The sequence below is a fragment of the Balaenoptera ricei genome, chromosome 3, assembly GCF_028023285.1.
Source record: "Balaenoptera ricei isolate mBalRic1 chromosome 3, mBalRic1.hap2, whole genome shotgun sequence".
Classification (NCBI taxonomy): domain Eukaryota; kingdom Metazoa; phylum Chordata; class Mammalia; order Artiodactyla; family Balaenopteridae; genus Balaenoptera; species Balaenoptera ricei.
In genome coordinates this window covers 175,805,448-175,823,662 of record NC_082641.1, presented here as the reverse complement: position 1 = coordinate 175,823,662, position 18,215 = coordinate 175,805,448, and positions in this window count along the sequence as shown.

Genomic DNA, 18,215 nt, shown 5'->3' with positions numbered 1-18,215 from the left:
CCTAATTAATTCAGTCCTCTTTTAGTTTTATTTGTTTGAGATGTAATGCTCATAGCACACAGTCTATTTGAAGCATACCATTCACTGGCTTTTTTTTTTAAGTTTTAAATTTGTTTTTATTATTGAAGTATAGTTGATTTACAATGTTGTGTTAGTTTCAGGTGTAGCAAAGTGATTCAGATACACACACACACATATTCTTTTTCAGATTCTTTTTCTGTATAGGTTATTACAAAATATTGAGTATAGTTCCCTGTGATATACAGTAGGTCCTTGTTGTTTATCTATTTAATATATAGTAGTGTGTATATGTTACTCCCAAATTCCTAATTTATCCCTCCCCCCTCACCCCCCCCCCGCCACCTTTCCCCTTTGATAACCATAAGTTTGTTACAAAGTCTGTGAGTCTGTTTCTGTTTTGTAAATAAATTCATTTGTGTCATTTTTTTAGATTCCACATATAAGTGATATCATATAGTATTTGTCTTTCTCTGGCTTACTTGACTTAATATGATAATCTCTAGGTCCATCCATGTTGCTGCAAATGACATTATTTCATTCTTTTTTATGGCTGAGTAATATTCCATTGTATATATGTACCACATCTTCTTTATCCATTCATCTGTTGATGGACATTTTGGTTGCTTCCATGTCTCGGCTGTTGTAAATAGTGCTGCAGTGAACTTTGGGTTGCACGTATCTTTTCAAGTTATGGGCTTCTCTGGATATATGCAGAGGATTGGGATTGCAGGATCGTATGGTAGCTCTATTTTTAGCGTTTTAAGGAACCTCTGTACTGTTCTCCATAGAGGCTTAACCAATTTACATTTTCTCATTGGCTTTTAGTATATTCACAGTTGTGCATCTATCATCACAATTAATTTTAGTACATTTTCATAATCACAAAAAAAATCCAGTGCCCTCTTGGCCATAATCTCCTACTCCACTCCTGAGCCTGAGGCAACAGCTAATCTACTTTTTGCCCCTGTGGATTTGCCTATTCTCCACATTTCATATAAATGGAATATTATGATACTGTTGTCTTTGTGTGTGGCTTCTCTGAGTTACATGTTTTCAAGGTCCATCCATGTTGTAGCATGTACCTGTACTTCATTTCTTTTTCTTATTGAATAATATTCTATTGTATGGATGTATCATAATTTATCCATTCATCAGTTGATGGATATTGGGTTGTTTCCACTTTTTTGACTATTATAAATAATATGGAATACCTTTTAAGCAGTGATCAGAGGAAAAGTCATCCTAAACACTTTTATCCTTAAAAGTGAGATAATAATTTTTTTAAATGAGATAATAAAAAACAAATTCCAAACTCAAAAAAAACCCCCAAAAACCTAGAAATAGAATATCAATGCAAACCAATATGGATAAATTTTATAGGAGCTTACACTACAAAAGAGCATCAAGCCCAGATGAATTGGATTTTGGCTTGGGGGATGGGGTTTTGGTAATAACTTTATTGAGACATAATTCACATACCATACAATTCACCCATTTAAAGTGTACATTCAGTGGTTCTTATATTCACAAAGTTCTGAAACCATTACCACAATCAATTTTAGAACAGTTTCATCACCCCCAATACCCCATCCCATCCCCAACCGTAAGCATCCACTAATCTATTGTCTCTATAGATTTGCCTATTCTGACAATTTCATATAAGTTTTTAAAAAATACCATATGACTTTTTGTGACTGATTTCTTTCACGTAGCATAAACTTTTCAAGGTTCATCTATGCTGTAACATTTATCAATATTTTATTTTTTTAAGTGATGAATAATATTCCTGTTAGTTGATGGACATTTGGTTTGTTTCCACTCTTTGGCCATTGTGAGTAATGCTACAAAATATTGTTTTACAAGTTTTTGTGTGGACATGTTTTCATTTCTTTTGGGTATATGCTTAGGAGTGGAATTGCTGGGTCATATTGTAATAGTATGTTTACCCTATTTGTCACCTGCAGTGTATGGGGGTTCCAGATTCTCCTCATCCATGCCAACACGTGGATTGTCTTTTTTAAAAAGTATTATTATATGGGCTTCCCTGGTGGCGCAGTGGTTGAGAATCTGCCTGCTAATGCAGGGGACACGGGTTCGAGCCCTGGTCTGGGAAGATCCCACATGCCACGGAGCGGCTGGGCCCGTGAGCCACAACTACTGAGCCTGCGCGTCTGGAGCCTGTGCCCCGCAACGGGAGGGGCCGCGATAGTGAAAGGCCCGCGCACCGCGATGAAGAGTGGCCCCCACTTGCCGCAACTAGAGAAAGCCCTCGCACGAACCGAAGACCCAGCACAGCCAAAAATAAATAAATAAATAAAAATAAAAGTAGCTATAAAATTAAAAAAAAAAAAAAAAAAAACCCTGCTTCTTCAGTTATTAAAAAAAAAAAAAAAAGTATTATTATAGCCATCCTAGTTGCTATGAAGTGATATTTCATTGTAGTTTTGATTTTTTTTTTTTTTTTTGAGGCTACAGCAGGACTGGTTTATTCTGCCTTGGGAGAGCAATCTTGAGAGCGGCAGGTGCCACCCTGTCCCTAGTGGAGGAAGGGCCCATCATTGTAGTTATTATTTTAATTTCACCAATGACTTGTGGGTATTGAGCAGTTTTGTATGTGTTTGTCAGCAATTTTTATGTATTATTTGGAGAAATGTCTATTCAGATCCTTTGATTGTGTTAGTTTTTTATTATTGGATTCTAAGAGTTCTTTATATATTTTAGATGCCAGTCCCTTACTAGATATATAATTTCCAAACGTTTTCTCCCATTCAGTAGGTTGTCTTTTCACTTCTTTGTGATATCCTCCGAAGTACAGCAAATTTTAATTTTGATGAAGTCCAACTTGTCTATTTTTTTTTTGGTTGCTTATGCTTTTGCTGTCAAATTTAAGAAACATTGTCAAATCCAAGATCACTAAAGATTTACCCACTGTTTTCTTCTAAGAGTTTTATATTTTTAGCTCTTACATTTATTCTTTTTGTTTGTTTTAGCTCTTGCATTTAGTTCTTTGACCCACTTTAAATTAGTTTTTGTATGTGGTGTGAGGTAGTCATCCAGCTTCATTCTTTTGCATGTAGATATCCAGTTGTCCCAGCACCATTTGTTGAAAAAACTATTTGTTCCCTTATTGAATTGTTTTGGCACCCTTGTCAAGCATCAGTAGACTGTAAATGAGAGCCCAGATATTTTGATAGGGAAATTATACCAAATCTTCAAAGTTCAGATACATATTCTCATACTCCGTAAGTTCTTTAAGAGCAATGAGAGTAAAGAAAAACTTCCTAATTCTTTTTATGAAGCAAGACAACATTCATATAAAACCTGATAGAATACAAAAATAGAAAATTAAAGAGCCATGTCACTTACGAATCTTGATTCAAATGAGCTATGTTAAATATTAGCAAATAGAATACAAAACCACATTAAGAAAATAATAAACCTTGACCAAGTGGAATTTACTCTAGGAATTCAAGGTTTGTTCAGTTATTAGGAAATCTATTAAATAACATACCATATCAATACATCTAAGAAGATAAATCATATGATTATCTTCATAGATGCTGATGAAACCTTTGACAAAATTCAACAGCTGTTACTGATATAGGTACTCAAGAAAATAGAAATTGATGAATACTTTCTTAAGATGACTATATGTATAGCTATGTGTGTGTCTGTGTCTGTACTGGTGACATTAGCTAATGCAGTTAGATAAGAGAAATTAATTGCAAACTTAAGAATTGGAAGGGAAGTAAAACTATCTCTTTTTGCACATGATATGATATTATACATGTAAAGCTTTAGAGAATCAATGATAAAATTGATGTAGACAATGAAAGAGTTCAGTATCTTAGCAGGATATGGAATTGCCATATTGAAATCAAAAGCCTCCAGCTACTAAACCAATAAGCAGTAAGGTGATAGAGAAAAACTCAATTACAATAGCAAAAAAAAGATACTTTGGATTAAACTCAACAAGAAATGTATAAAACCCACATGGGGGACTTTAAAACACTCTTGAAAGATACAAAATAGACTTAAACAAAAGGAAAAACATCCTTTGTTCTTCAATAAAATTCATTAATATCATAAAGATATCAATTTTCCCCAGGTTAATTCAGAAATGTAACATAATCCTAATAAAAATTCCAACAAGCTTTTTTTTTTAATAGTGTTAGGCAAATTGATGCTAAAGTGTATATGGAAGAACAAACATCTGATGATACCCAAGAAAGCACTGAAAAACAAGCAATGATGCCCTACTGATGTTAAAACATAGCACAAAGCCACTGTAGTTAAACCTGTGGTACTGGCACATGAATAGGAATCAAATGGGAATATCTCAAAACAGGCCCAAGAACATACAGAATTTTAGTTCATAAAGGTGGTATTTCAGATCACTGGGGCAAAAATAGAGTTTTTAATGAAAAGTGCTAAAACAACTAACTGGTTAGCCATCTGGGAAAAGATAAAATTACATATGTACCTCACACCACCCACAAAAATAAACTCCAAATGGATTAGGGATCTAAATGTGTGTGTCTTGGGGGAGGTGGGGAGCCATACATGTAAGTAGGGTATTCAAGTGATTTCTGGACTGATTAAGGAAAAAGATATGACCATGAGGTGGCAGTAGAACAAACTTCGACAGGTTTGCCTATGGGAAAAGGCCCTCATGGTATGAGGAAATACCGAAGCTATAGCATGGGGGCTGCTACTCCGAAGGGGAGTATGCAAACTCCTATTCCAGGAGGAGAAGGCAATTGCAGAGGGGGGTTTATGTATCTAGGTGATGGTGCTCAGAAGCCTGGTGGGGAGTCTCTGGGTCAGAAAGCTCTGAAGGGCAGCAACACTTGGGGTCTTTATAGCCCCAGAATTTACCTTCTCTGTGGCTAGCAGATTTTAGACATCATTTTGGGGATATGCAAAGCAGGCATGCTCTAAATGGCTGAAAATCTCCTTGTTTGGGCTATGTTTAAAACAATTGAATTTATATATGTATAACTGAATCACTTTGTTGTATACCTGAAACTAACACAATATTGTTAATCAATTATACTCCAATATTTAAAAAAACTTATATAAGGAAAGAGTAAAAATAAAAACTCAAAAAAGTTGAATTTGTAAATTTTTGAGTTTGACATTGGTGGGCTACTGTGAATAATGCTGCTGTGAATATTGCCATGCAAATATTTGAGTCCCTGCCTTCAGTTCTTTTGGATTGATACCCAGAAGAGGAATATGGTAATTCTCTGTTTAATAATTTGAGGAACTTCCAGACTGATTTCCACAGCAGTTGCATCATTTCACATTCCCACCCATGTTCCCTGCATTGGCAGGCGGATTCTTAACGACTGCGCCACTGGGGAAGTCCTGCTGCCTGTGCTTTTAATGTTGTATCCAAGAAATCATTGCCAAACCAACGTCATGAAGCTTTTCCCTTATGTTTTCTTCTAAGAGTTCTGTAGTTTTAGCTTTTTTTTTTTTTTTTTGGCCAAGCCGTGGGGCATACAGGATCTTACTTCCCCAACCAGGGATCAGACCCGTGCCCCCTGCAGTGGGAGCATGGTGTTTTAATCACTGGACCTCCAGGGAAGTCCCTGAACATAAATTTCGTGGAGGATCCACTTTCACATATAGCTGGCTAATCCTAAGCCTGTTTACTCTGCCTTGCCCATTCCGTCCCATGAAAACCACAGTAAAGGTGCTTGCCCACAGTTCTCCTCCCTTCCTCTGCCTTGTGACTAACCCCAGTGCTTACACTGAGTGGCCCTCCATGAAGTGCTGTCTTTTCCCTGAGGAACTGCAAATGTAACAAAAGTATAAAACTCTTTCTGGTTTCTCTCTCAGTCTGCATGTGGCTTCATGATACTTCACCCAAGGTAATATGAGTAAAACAAATGGGACAGTGAGGAGGACTGTTTGCCCCAAATGAGAAAGAGATGCCACTAGACTGCTCTTGGCTTACTAACTGGATTCACTAGATGGCAGGCTGAGGCGCCCTGGCAGACACCATTGCCTGCTGGTGTGATGGCACTTTGACCTCTGCTACTATGTGCTGTTTGACCTTGGTATCCAGATAAGGCTGGCCTCATAACATGAATTTGGAAGCATTCCCTCTTCAATTTTTTCGAAGAGTTTGAAAAGAACCGGTGTTAATTCTTCTTTAAATGTTTGGTAGAATTCACCTGTGAAGCTATCTGGTCCTTGGCTTTTCTTTGTTGAGAGATTCTCAATTACCGACTCAATCTGCTTATTCATAATTGGTCTATTCAGAATTTCTTTCTTCATGATTCAGTCTTGATAGGTTGTATGTTTGTTTCGTTTTTTTTGGCCACACCGCACAGCTTGTGTGGGATCTTAGTTCCCCGACCAGGGAGGGATTAAACCCAGGCCCTCAGCAGTGAGAGTGTGGAGTCTTAGCCACTGGATCGCCAGGCAATTCCCTACGTTGTATGTTTCTAAGAGTTTAACATTTTCTTCTAGGTTGTCCAGTTTGTTGGCATATAATTGTTCATATTAATCTCTTCCAATCCTTTTTATTTCTGTGACATCAATTGTAATGTCTCCTCTTTCATGTATAATTTTATTTATTTGAATCGTGTCTCTTTTTCTTGGTAAGTCTAGCTAAAGGTTTGTCAATATTATCTTTTAAAAAAAACAACTCTTGGAATTCCCTGGTGGTCCAGTGGTTAAGACTCTGCGCTCTCACTGCTGAGGGCCCAGGTTCAATCCCTCCCTGGTCGGGAAACTAAGATCCCATGCAAGCCCTGCGGTACGGCCAAAAAAAAAAAAAAAAAACCCTTAGTTTCATTGATATTTTCTATTGTTTTCCTGTTCTCCATTTATTTATTTCTGCTCTGATCTTTGTTATCTCCTTCCTTCTCTTAACTTTGGGCTTAGTTTGTTATTCCTTTTCTAGTACCTTGAGGTGCAAGTTAGGTTTTTTGTGAGAATTGTTCCATTTGTAGATGTAACCTTTTTTTTTTGATGTGGACCATTTTTAAAGTCTTTATTGAATATGTTACAATGTTGCTTCTGTTTTATGTTTGGGGTTTTTTGTTTTTTTTTTTTTTTGGCCCCAAGGCAAGTGGGATCTTAGCTCCCTGACCAGGGATCGAACCCACACCGCCTGCATTGGAAGGCAAAGTCTTAACCACCGGACCACCAGGGAAGTTCCTATAGATGTATTCTTTTTTTTTTTTTTAATTTTTGGCTGCGTTGGGTCTTCATTGCTGCATGTGGGCTTTTCTCTAGTTGCGGCGAGCAGGGGCTACTCTTTGTTGTGGTGCACAGGCTTCCCATTGTGGTGGCTTCTCTTGTTGGGAGCACAGGCTCTAGCGCGGGCTTCAGTAGTTGTGGCACACGGGCTCAGTAGTTGTGGCTCACGGGCTCTAGAGCACAGGCTCAGTAGTTGTGGCGCACGGGCTTAGTTGCTCCGCGGCATGTGGGATCTTCCCGGACCAGGGCTCAAACCCATGTCTCCTGCATTGGCAGGTGGATTCTTAATCACTGCATCATCAGGGAAGCCCTGTAGATGTATTCTTTTTTCATATATATATAAATTTATTTATTTATTTTTGTCTGTGTTGGGTCTTCATTGCTGTGCACGGGCTTTCTCTAGTTGTGGCGAGCAGGGACTACTCTTCGTTGCAGTGCACGGGCTTCTCATTGCCGTGGCTTCTCTTGTTGCAGAGCAAAGCCTCTAGGCATGAGGGCTTCAGTAGTTGTGGCACGCAGGCTCAGTAGTTGTGGTGCATGGGCTTAGTTGCTCTGCGGCATGTGGGATCTTCCTGGACCAGGGCTCGGACCTGTGTCCCCTGCACTGGCAGGTGGATTCTCAGCCACTGTGCCACCAGTGAAGTCCCTGTAGATGTATTCTTGATGTACTTGTTAGAAGTAACAAATTCTGCATCCTCCTATTCTGCCATCTTGACTCCTCCCTGTAAAATTTTTTTTTTCAAAGTTAGGTTTTTGATTTGAGATCTTTTTTTCTTAATATAGGTATTCATTGCTATAAACTTCTTCTTATAACTGCTTTGCTGCATCTCATAAGTTTTGGTATGTTGTGTTTCGATTTTTGTTTATTTCAAGATTTTTTTACATACAGTAATATTAGGGTTTGTTATTACCAGGTCTTATACATCAAGTAAGAAGTAAGAAAATCCTAAAATGTGAATATCTTTGGTTCAGCAATGCCACTTAAATAAAGGTATTTATCTTATGGAAAAGATACAATAGACTTGTAAAAGATTTAACTACAAGGATATTCATTATAGTATTGTATCAGTAGCAAGAAAGATTGGAAACAAGTCTCTAACAACAGGGCATTGCTTTAAATATAGTTTATTCATGTGAAGAAATACAATGCAACTACTAAAATGATGTCCTGAAAAAAATATTTAAATACGTGGACAGCTGATTGAGTTTAAAAAGCAGATTACAAAACATTATAATGTGGTCTTATTTTATTACAAAATATGTGCATAGGAAAATGATTAATTGTGGTTTATGTAGTTGATGGAATTGTGGGTTATTTCTCTTTTTGCTTGTCTTTGTTTTCTACAATAAACATATACTGATTACCAAAAAAAATATTTTTTAATTTCTTCTTTGACTCATTGATTGTTCCACATATTTTGCAAATTTTCCAGCTTTCCTCTTGTTTATATCTAGTTTCATACCATTGAGTTCAGAAAAGATACCTGGTATGATTTCAAAAGTCTTCTTGAATTTGCTAAGACTTATTTTGTGACCTAATATGTGATCTATCCTGGAGAATGTTGCATGTGCACTTGAGAAGAATGTGTATTCTGCTGCTGGTTGGATGAAGTGATCTTTATATATCTGCCAAGGCCATTTGGTCTGAAATGTATTTGAGGTCAATATTTTTGGTCTGGAAATACTGATCTTTTTCCTCTGGATGATCTGTCCATTTTTGTTTGTTTTTTTGTTTTTGTTTGTTTTTGGCTGCACTGTGCAGCTCGAACCTGGGCCCCCATGGTGAAAGCACTGAGTCCTAACCACTGGATGACCAGGGAATTCCCCATCCATTGTTGAAAGTGGGGTATTGGAGTCCCTTACTGTTATTGATTTGCTGTCTATTTCTCCCTTCAAATCTGTTAGTATTTGCTAAATATATTTAGGTGCTCTGATGCTGAGTGCATATATATTTACAATTGTTATATCCCCTTTATCATTATATAATGATCTTCTTTGTCTCTTGTTACATTTGTTGACTTAAAGCCTATTTTTTCTGATATAAGTATAGCTCCCTGCAGTCTTTTGGTTTCCATTTGTATCTTTTTCCATTCCTTCACTTTGAGCCTCTGTGTGTCCATAAAGCTGAGGTGAGTCTCTTGTAAACTATACTGTAAAATATAGTTGGGTCTTGTTTTTTATCTATTCAGCCACCCTGTGCCTTTGGATTGGAGAATTTAACCCATTTACCTGTACGGTAAGGACTTACTAATGCCATATTCCTGTTTTCTGGCTGTTTTACATAGTTTCTTTGTTCCTTATTTCATCTCTTCCTGTCATGAAAAGATGTTTACCCTGAATCTGATTAAACCTGCAAACCTATGCTGTCCAATAAGCTAGCCACCAGCCACATGTGACTATTTACTTTAAATTAGTCAAAATGGAAAATTCAGTTTCTCAGTCACACTAGCCACATTTAAAGTGCTGAATAGCCACATGTGGCTCTAGGATATGATATTGAACAGTGCAGATATAGAACATTTCCATCATCACAGACAGTGGTGCTCTAGACCAGGGTTTCTCAACTTCAGCTCTATTGACATTTAGGGCCAGCCAGTTCTTCATTTTGGGAGGTGTCCTGTGTATTGTAGAAAATTTCACCACATCCCTGACCTCTGTACACTAAATGCCAGAAGCACCCCCAGTTTTGAAAACCAAAAACATCTCCAGACGTTGCCAAATGTCCCCTGGGAGCAAAATCACCCCCATTGAGAACCACCACTCTAGAGGTAATTTCCAACTTATGGGAAATGCAGGTAATAAAAAAACAAGCTAAAAGAAACCATGAGAAAACAATGAGACATCCATAATGTGGGATATTCCACAAGGAACTGACATGGATTCTTCAAAATAATGTCATGGAGGGAAAAAAAAAACGGCAAAGGTACTGTTCTATATTAAAAGGGTGTACAGAGACAATAAAAACCAATGTAATATGTAAACCTTGATTGGGCCCTGGACTAAATAAATAACCAGCTCTGTAAGAATATGGCCTGTGTATTAGATGATATAACTGAACTACTTTTAATTTTTGTAGGTGAAGTAACAATATTGTACCTAAGTAGAAGAATGCCCTTCTTCCTAGAAGATGCATACCAAAGCATTTAAGTGTCTGCCATAACGTCTTCAACTTACTGTAGTTTTAAATGGTTAAGCAGTGGGGAAAAAGGATAATGGTTGGGGGCAGTTTGTGGCAAAGGGTTAACAATTGATGGTTCCAGGTTGAGTGTATTCAATTCAGTATATTCTTTCAACTTCACGGCAAGTTTAAACTATTTAAAAATAAGAAATTGAGGGAATTCCCTGGCGGTCCAGTGGTTATGACTCCGCACTTTCACAGCTGAGGGCTCAGGTTCAGTCCCTGGTTGGGGAACTAAGATCCTGCAAGCTGCGTGGTACAGCCACAAAAAAAAAAAAAAAAAAAAGTTGGTAGGAAGGGGGGCATAAGGGGAATCCACTTTTGGTCAAAAAAATATTTCATGTTATGTTAAAATAAATTCTAAATTTTTGAATAATATTATTTTTTCAAAGAAACTAGCATGGCTTTGTAGTGACCATGGCAAGCTACAGCTGAATGAAATGTTACAACACTATTGAGTCTAAAATTATTTCAAAATAAAAAGTTTTTCTAAATTCTATATTGGTTAATTTGGGGTACTGTTTAATCCTTGGAGTGTGCTCAAAATGCCTGCTTGAAAGCTCCACTGCTGTCTGTGATGGTCATGTTAATTTTGAGATGCCCAAAACTGATTCACGATTTTCCCCAAAATTTGTTCCTGCTCCATCTTACCGCATTTCAATAAATGACAGTTCCATTATTGCAGTTGCACAAGCCAAATTCCTTGGAAGTCATCTTTTATTCCTTTTTTTATTCTCAGAGTGCACACGTAATCTGCAAAATCCTGTCAGTTCTACAGTCAAAATATATAAAGAATACAGAAAATATATTTATAATTCATCCACATATCACCATCTTTAATGCTACCACTGGACTTCAGGGCTTATCTGTTTCAGCAGCCGGAGTTTCCTTAACTAATATGATTGATTGAATGATTGATAGGAAGAAAGAAAGAAGAGAGATAATGTTAGGTAATAGAAAAAGCATTTTGTATTTTTATATAGTATTCTTCTAGTTATTTTATTTGTGAATTTTAATATTTTTCAGTTGATTCTTAGACATACAATCTTCCTTTGATCTCTTTACCCGTTCTTTTGAAATAAGTGTCTTTCATTTCTATAAAACGTCATAAGGCTCTGCTAAAATCTTTTTAAACAGTGTTAAACTTCAAGAATGATGTTAAAACTGAGCTTTTAAAAATATTATTACCCATCTGGGGGCTTCCCTGGTGGCGCAGTGGTTAAGAATCTGCCTGCCAATGCAGGGGACACGGGTTCGAGCCCTGGTCTGGGAAGATCCCACATGCCGCGGAGCAACTAAGCCCGTGAGCCACAACTACTGAGCCTGCGCGTCTGGAGCCTGTGCTCCGCAACAAGAGAGGCCGCGATAGTGAGAGGCCTGCGCACCGCGATGAAGAGTGGCCCCCACTTGCCACAACTAGAGAAAGCCCTCGCACAGAAACGAAGACCCAACACAGCCATAAAAAAAAAAAAAAAAAAAAAATTATTACCCATCTGTTAAAAATAACAATAATAAGCCATTACATGTAAACATAAATATCTTTATTTTTTTTTGAAGTATATTTTCCAAAACAAAAAATTTAGAGGGAAGAGTAGCATTAGTATATCTCTTTTTTTAAGGAAAATTTTAATTTTGTGATCATTTTTTAGATTGGCAGACAAGTTGCAAAGATGGTACAAGAATCCTCGTTTACTCTTTTTTTTTTTTTGGCCACGCCACACAGCATGTGGGCTCTTAGTTCCCTGACCTGAGCGAACCTGGCCCCCTGCGGTGGAAGCACACAGTCTTAACTACTAGACAGGCAGGGAAGTCCTTTTCATATCTCTTTAATGTCTACTTAACAGTAACAGCTGGATTCTCCTATCTCCTTTTACAATCAATGTGTTGTGATATGTTGTTTTGATTGAAGTATTTAAAGAACTTCAGCTATACATAGATACGTAGATGGAAAAGGGATGAGTATTTTTACAGCCTCTTCAGATAATTGTGAATATTCGTCTTTGATACTGTACCAAAATTAACAAGCAGTCATTTATTTCTTAAAGATTAGTTGCACTGTGGAATCTGAAACCATTATCAGTAAACTTGTCATACTTTGTCATACTCTGTCACAAGCAAAAATCAATTTCAGGTTGACTGAGAATTTAAACGTGAAACCAAACGTCAAAAGCTGAAGAAGACAATGAAGCTGAACATATTTAGAATCGGAGTTTGGGGAAGGATTTCTTAAATGAGACACAAAAAGAAAGACTAACACATTAAACTAAACTAAAATTCAGAATCACTGTTCATCAAGACAGCATAAAGAGAGAGGGACATCTACAACAAAAAAAGAATTGGTATCAGAGATATCACACTTCTAAATATCACAGGGAAATGACAAAGATACAGAGAAAAATCAGCAAAAACATGTAAAGGTAATTCCCAAATGGAAACTCAAAAGAGCCAATAAATATAAAAAGATGCCCATTCTCATTAGTAATCAGCAAAGTACAAATTAAAACGAGATACATTTCACATAGAATACAAAACAAACTTGAATATAAAGATTCTACACTCAGCGAATTCATTTTTAGAGTAACTCATATATACGTGCAATGGGAGGTGTGCAAGAATGTCTACAGCAACATTATTCATAATGGATAAAAGCTGCAAACAACCCAAGGAGGTAGAGCAATCTTCCATCTCTTGGCTTGGTTGATGGGTACAAGTTTATTGTTTTTTTTTTAACTGTACTCATACGTTTTCATCAAATCTTCTCTATTTCCCATTTTTTAAAAGAAAAATGCAGAATAGAAATCATAACTATTAAGGTGGTAGAAATTAATCCAGTATGTTAGGAATCACAATAAAAAAACTGGATGGGTTTACAGATTGAAAGACATTTTCAGATTGGATTGGGGTGGGGGTGGGATACAGCTACATCCTCTTTACAAGAGATACATCTAAGTGCACAGAAGGTTCAAATGAGAAGGATGGAGAACTATCTAACAGACAGAAAACTGGCATGGCTTTATTAATAACACCAAACAAAACAGACCTAAAAAATCTTTCTCCTTACTGTCTCCAGTTTTTCTCCTAGTTTCTTCTGAACCCATTTCAATCAGGTTTTTGTGGACAGTAGATCACAGCATCAGCTTTGACAGTGACTCCCATTGATATTTTGATATCTGTTGTCAAATCCAGTCAGAAGGAAGGGAGAAGGGCCGAGGAAGGCTGGGTCCGAAGAGTCTTGGACAGAGGCGCAGTCTAGCCAAGTTAGGGCCAGACCAGTGGGAGGTTCTTGAACCATGCCCATCAGTGGAAGAGCCCTACAACCCACAAATGGGCTTGTACTATATTACTCCTGCCAGGCTTAGTCGCTGCTAGGAACAGTCTTAGCACAACCCCAGAGGTGGTTTCTGGGAGGGTCAGCAACCAGGGCCACCAGCAAACTCAGCCCCCTAGTTGGATACCCAAGGGGTGGGTTCTCTTGACTACCGCACCAGCACAAACTACTCAGCTGGGAGTAATAAACATTTCCTGAGCGTAATAAAAAAAAAATTCCTGATAGCTCCCCCACCATGAAACTACAATGAAGACTTTTTTTAAAAAGAATATTTCTTTTTCTCACGTACCATGAGTCTAGAAATAAGCAGTTCAGGGTCAGTACAGACACTCAGAGAAACCACTGAGAAGCAAAGAGCCTCGTGTTCTGGCTGCGCCATCTTCGCCTGTGGCTTCTGCCTACTGGTCACCTCCTTCCAACCCCAGGCATTGTATTTACTTTCCAGGCAGAAAGAAGGAGGAAGGACCAAGGACAAAGAGTGAAGATAACAAGCATGGGACTGTCCCGTTTTCAATGGCTTTCCCAGAAGCCACACCAGTGGCTCTGCCTGTCTACCAAGGCTGTGGGACATTCCTTCAAGAAAGACTAAGAGAGAGAGCTGGGTTTTTCTGTTTTTTGTTTTATAGTAAACATTTAACAAGTTGAGCAAAATCCAGGTTCTGAGAGTCAGAAGAAGGGGCAGAGTGGACACAGAGGCAGCAAGCAGTGTCTGCTACACTGGGCCATAAAGTCCCAACAGATGCCAGAGAATCCACACTCTACAGGTCACTGACTCTGACCACAAACAACTAGAATGGAAATGAAAAACAAGGCGACTAAGAACCCCTGGCACTGCATCTGGAAAACATATTCCTGAATAACCCGTAAGTCTAAGAGGTTGTCAAAATGGAAATAAGACAGTATTTAGAACTGAGCCATAATAAGTAAAAAGATTACCTATCACAACTTTTTCAATAACTTAGAGGGCATTTAGAGGGATTTGTGTGGTGTTGAGTATTTATATTATGAAAGGAAACGCAAAGAAATTAATGAGCTAGGGGTCCATATTAAGAATGCAGCATAGGGAACTATACTCAATATTTTGTAATAGCCTACAAGGGAAAAGAATCTGAAAAAAAAAAACAACCCAGATATATATGTATGTATAACTGAATTACTTTGCTGTACACCTGAAATTAACACAACATTCTGTAAATCAACTATACTTCAATAAAAATAAATTTAAAAAAGAAAAAAAGGATGCAGCATAAAGGCAAACCCACATTCACAACATTGGCATGGCCTCTCTCAGAACGAGTTCTCTGGTGAATAGTAAGTGAAGGTCCACCCCTGAAAGCCCATCCATAGTCATTATACTAACAGGACCGTCCTCCATGTGTCCTCACGTGTCATACAAGGATGAGTGCTTCTGAAGGCTTTCACAACTTTTTCTGTGAAAAAAAAAATATGACGGTTTTCCGTGCAGGCATACTTCCTGTCCTATCTGGTTCTTTTGAGTCGAATAAAGTGACTTTTGTCAGAAGGCTCTATTTAAGTGTCTACTTTCCCAGGGCTTCTTACATAAGATTTTTTAAAAATAATTTTTAAAACTAAATTATATTTCGAATCCTCAAGAAAGGATATTTATGGGAAGAAATTTGATTATAGGTTGTGAGCTGATAACATTTTATCCATGTTAAATTTCATAAGTGTGTTAATGATATTTTGATTATAGAGGAAAATGTCGGAAGACAGTTCTCCACAGGTAGCTCACGTTTCCACGTGTCTTACTCTGTTCTGGACTATGTCTCGGAGCACAGGGCAGGTTTGTTTGCTGTCCAGTGTAATAAAGTTAAGGTCTCCCTCCGGGGCAAAGATTGGGCAGGTTTATTTGCAGCTCATTAGAAAAGCTTGGGGTTCCTCAGCTGTGACACAAACTCACTGCATGTGTAGCAGCCGCCTGGTCCACTTCACGTCACCCCTGTGGGACTTGGGAGTCGAGGGGAATTGACAGGAATGTGAAGCATCTGCTGCCTGCTGTGCTGTAATAAAGCCCTTGGTCTCTGACCAAGAAGTCTGGTGTCTTGGCCAACATCCATTAAACTGTGGCAGACTAACTAGTTAGCTTGAAAGTAGGGATAATCCTCAGATCTTTCCGTTCTCGACAATGTCCCTGTTCTTGGGGATAAATGCTAAAGAAGTCTGATGTCTAATGGCTCCCCCATTAAAGAAAGTTACACACAAGCAAAGAAAGATACAAAACAATTGTCAAAAAAATGTTGATAACTGGTGAATCTAGGCGAAGGCATGGACTTTGGGGGAATTTCCCCAACTAATTTTATGGGGCCAGCATATCCCAACAACAAAAGAACAGCATGACAAAAGGAAAATTTGCAGGCTGGTCTCACTCAAAGATGCAAAAATCTTAGCTAGCAAACTGGGAACGATGATGTGTAATAAATGTGAGGGTCAAGTTACCCAGGAATGCAAAGTTAATAGCACAGTGGAAAAATGAGTTCAAGTAATTTACCACCCAAACATGTTAAAAAAAAGAGAAGTTACCTATATTCATTCATTCTTTCATTCAACAAATACTTATTGAGTGCCTACTATGGGTTCTACCATTGTTCTAGGGGTTTTGAAATACATCAGTGAACAAATATTATCATCTGAGGAGATGCAGAACAGACATTTGATAAAAATGCAACATCTGTTCATGAGAAAGAACACTAACACCCTAGGAAGAGAAGGGAACTGTCTTATCCTGATAAAGTTATGTACAAAAATGTTACAGCAGACACCACACTTAAAAGATAAAATAGGAAAAGAATGCCCTTTAAGATCAGGAAAAAGACACGGACGCATAAGACCACTCCTAGTCATAATGGTTCAAGCCCCAGCCAGAGACAGGCAATAAAAGCCTAAGAAAGTTGTAAGGATTAAAAAGGAGCAAAGGAAATCTGTCTGTATTTATAGATATGATTATCTATAGAAATCCACAAAAGATCTATGCATCAGTTATTAGATAGAAGTGTAGTAACTTTGCTACAGTCAAACTCAACACACAAAGAAAATTCTCTATGAGGACCAGCAAGAGACATATACCTCTAGGCCTTCTCCAGAAACCTTAAACCCTGATATAGTTTAAAGTATTCAGAGCCTAGGAAAGGAAACCATTCCACGTCTCACAAAATGTCCAAACAGACTTCTAAAGAACACAAGGAAAAGAACCAAATTAAAAAGTGCAGCATGGAAACTACGGAGTAAAAAGAGGAAGGCCCTGAAAGAGAAGATGACATTGCCGAGATAAATAAATACCCCACCTGAACCCCCAATAAATGAGTTAAAGAGTGTCACGCTCTTTAGATCATTCAGTCCAAAAAGGATTCATTAACTGGATGCTAGCTTTTGAGAAAACAGACTGAGACTGGCATCTATGAGGAATGCCACAATTCCAAGGATGACTTCAAAACTGAGTATTATGGGTATATCCTGCCACAATGGAGACTGTGGCTAGATTTATCAAAAAGAATGCATAATGGAAGCACCTTTTATAACAGCTTTAGTGAGATATAACTTACATACCATAAAACTCACCCATTTGAAATGTACAGTTCAAATGATTTTTAGTTGACATATACCGTTGTGCAAGTATCAACATGAACCGGTTGTAGAACATTTCCATCAACCCAATAAGATCCCTTATGCCTGCTTAGTTAATCGGGTTCCCCCACCAGAAACAATAACCTACTTTCTGTTTCTATGGCTTTGCCTATTCTGCATATGTCACAAATGGGATCATACGGTCTGTGGGCCTTTGTGACTGGTTGCATTCACTGAGCATCATGTTTTGCAAGGTTCATCCACGTTGCAGCGTGTATCAGGACTTCATTTCTTTTTATCGCCAAATAATATTTCACTGTATGGATAACTACATTTTGTTTATCCATTCTCCAGTTCCCAAAAGGGAAACTTTTGGGGTTTCCCTGTTTGGCTATTATGAAACATGTTATGAACATTTGTGTGCAACTCTTTGTGTGGACATATCTTTTTATTTCTCTTGGGGTCAAATGGTTTTTCATTATGACCACATCATTTTACGTTCCCAGCAGCAATGTATGTTTCCTGAATTTTGGAAGCTGCATTTCCCTGGTTCCCCTTTTCCCTCAAGATCCATGTTTGTCAATAGAAATTATTATTTTTTAGATTTTTTTTTCCTTTTGGCTGTGCTGCTGCAGCTTGTGGGATCTTAGTTCCCCAACCAAGGCCCCTGCAGTGAGAGCACCAAGTCCTAACAACTGGACGGCCAAGGAATTCCAGATTTTTTAAATATTGAGGATCCAGTGTCCATACTTCAAAGTTGTACATGTGTTTAAAAAAAAAAAAAAAAAAGCCAATAAGGTGAAGTGCTTTTGGAAAACATGAGCCTCCTTTCTCCACTTATTTATTTATTTATTCAGTTGTGCTGGGTCTTAGTTGCGCCTTGCCAAC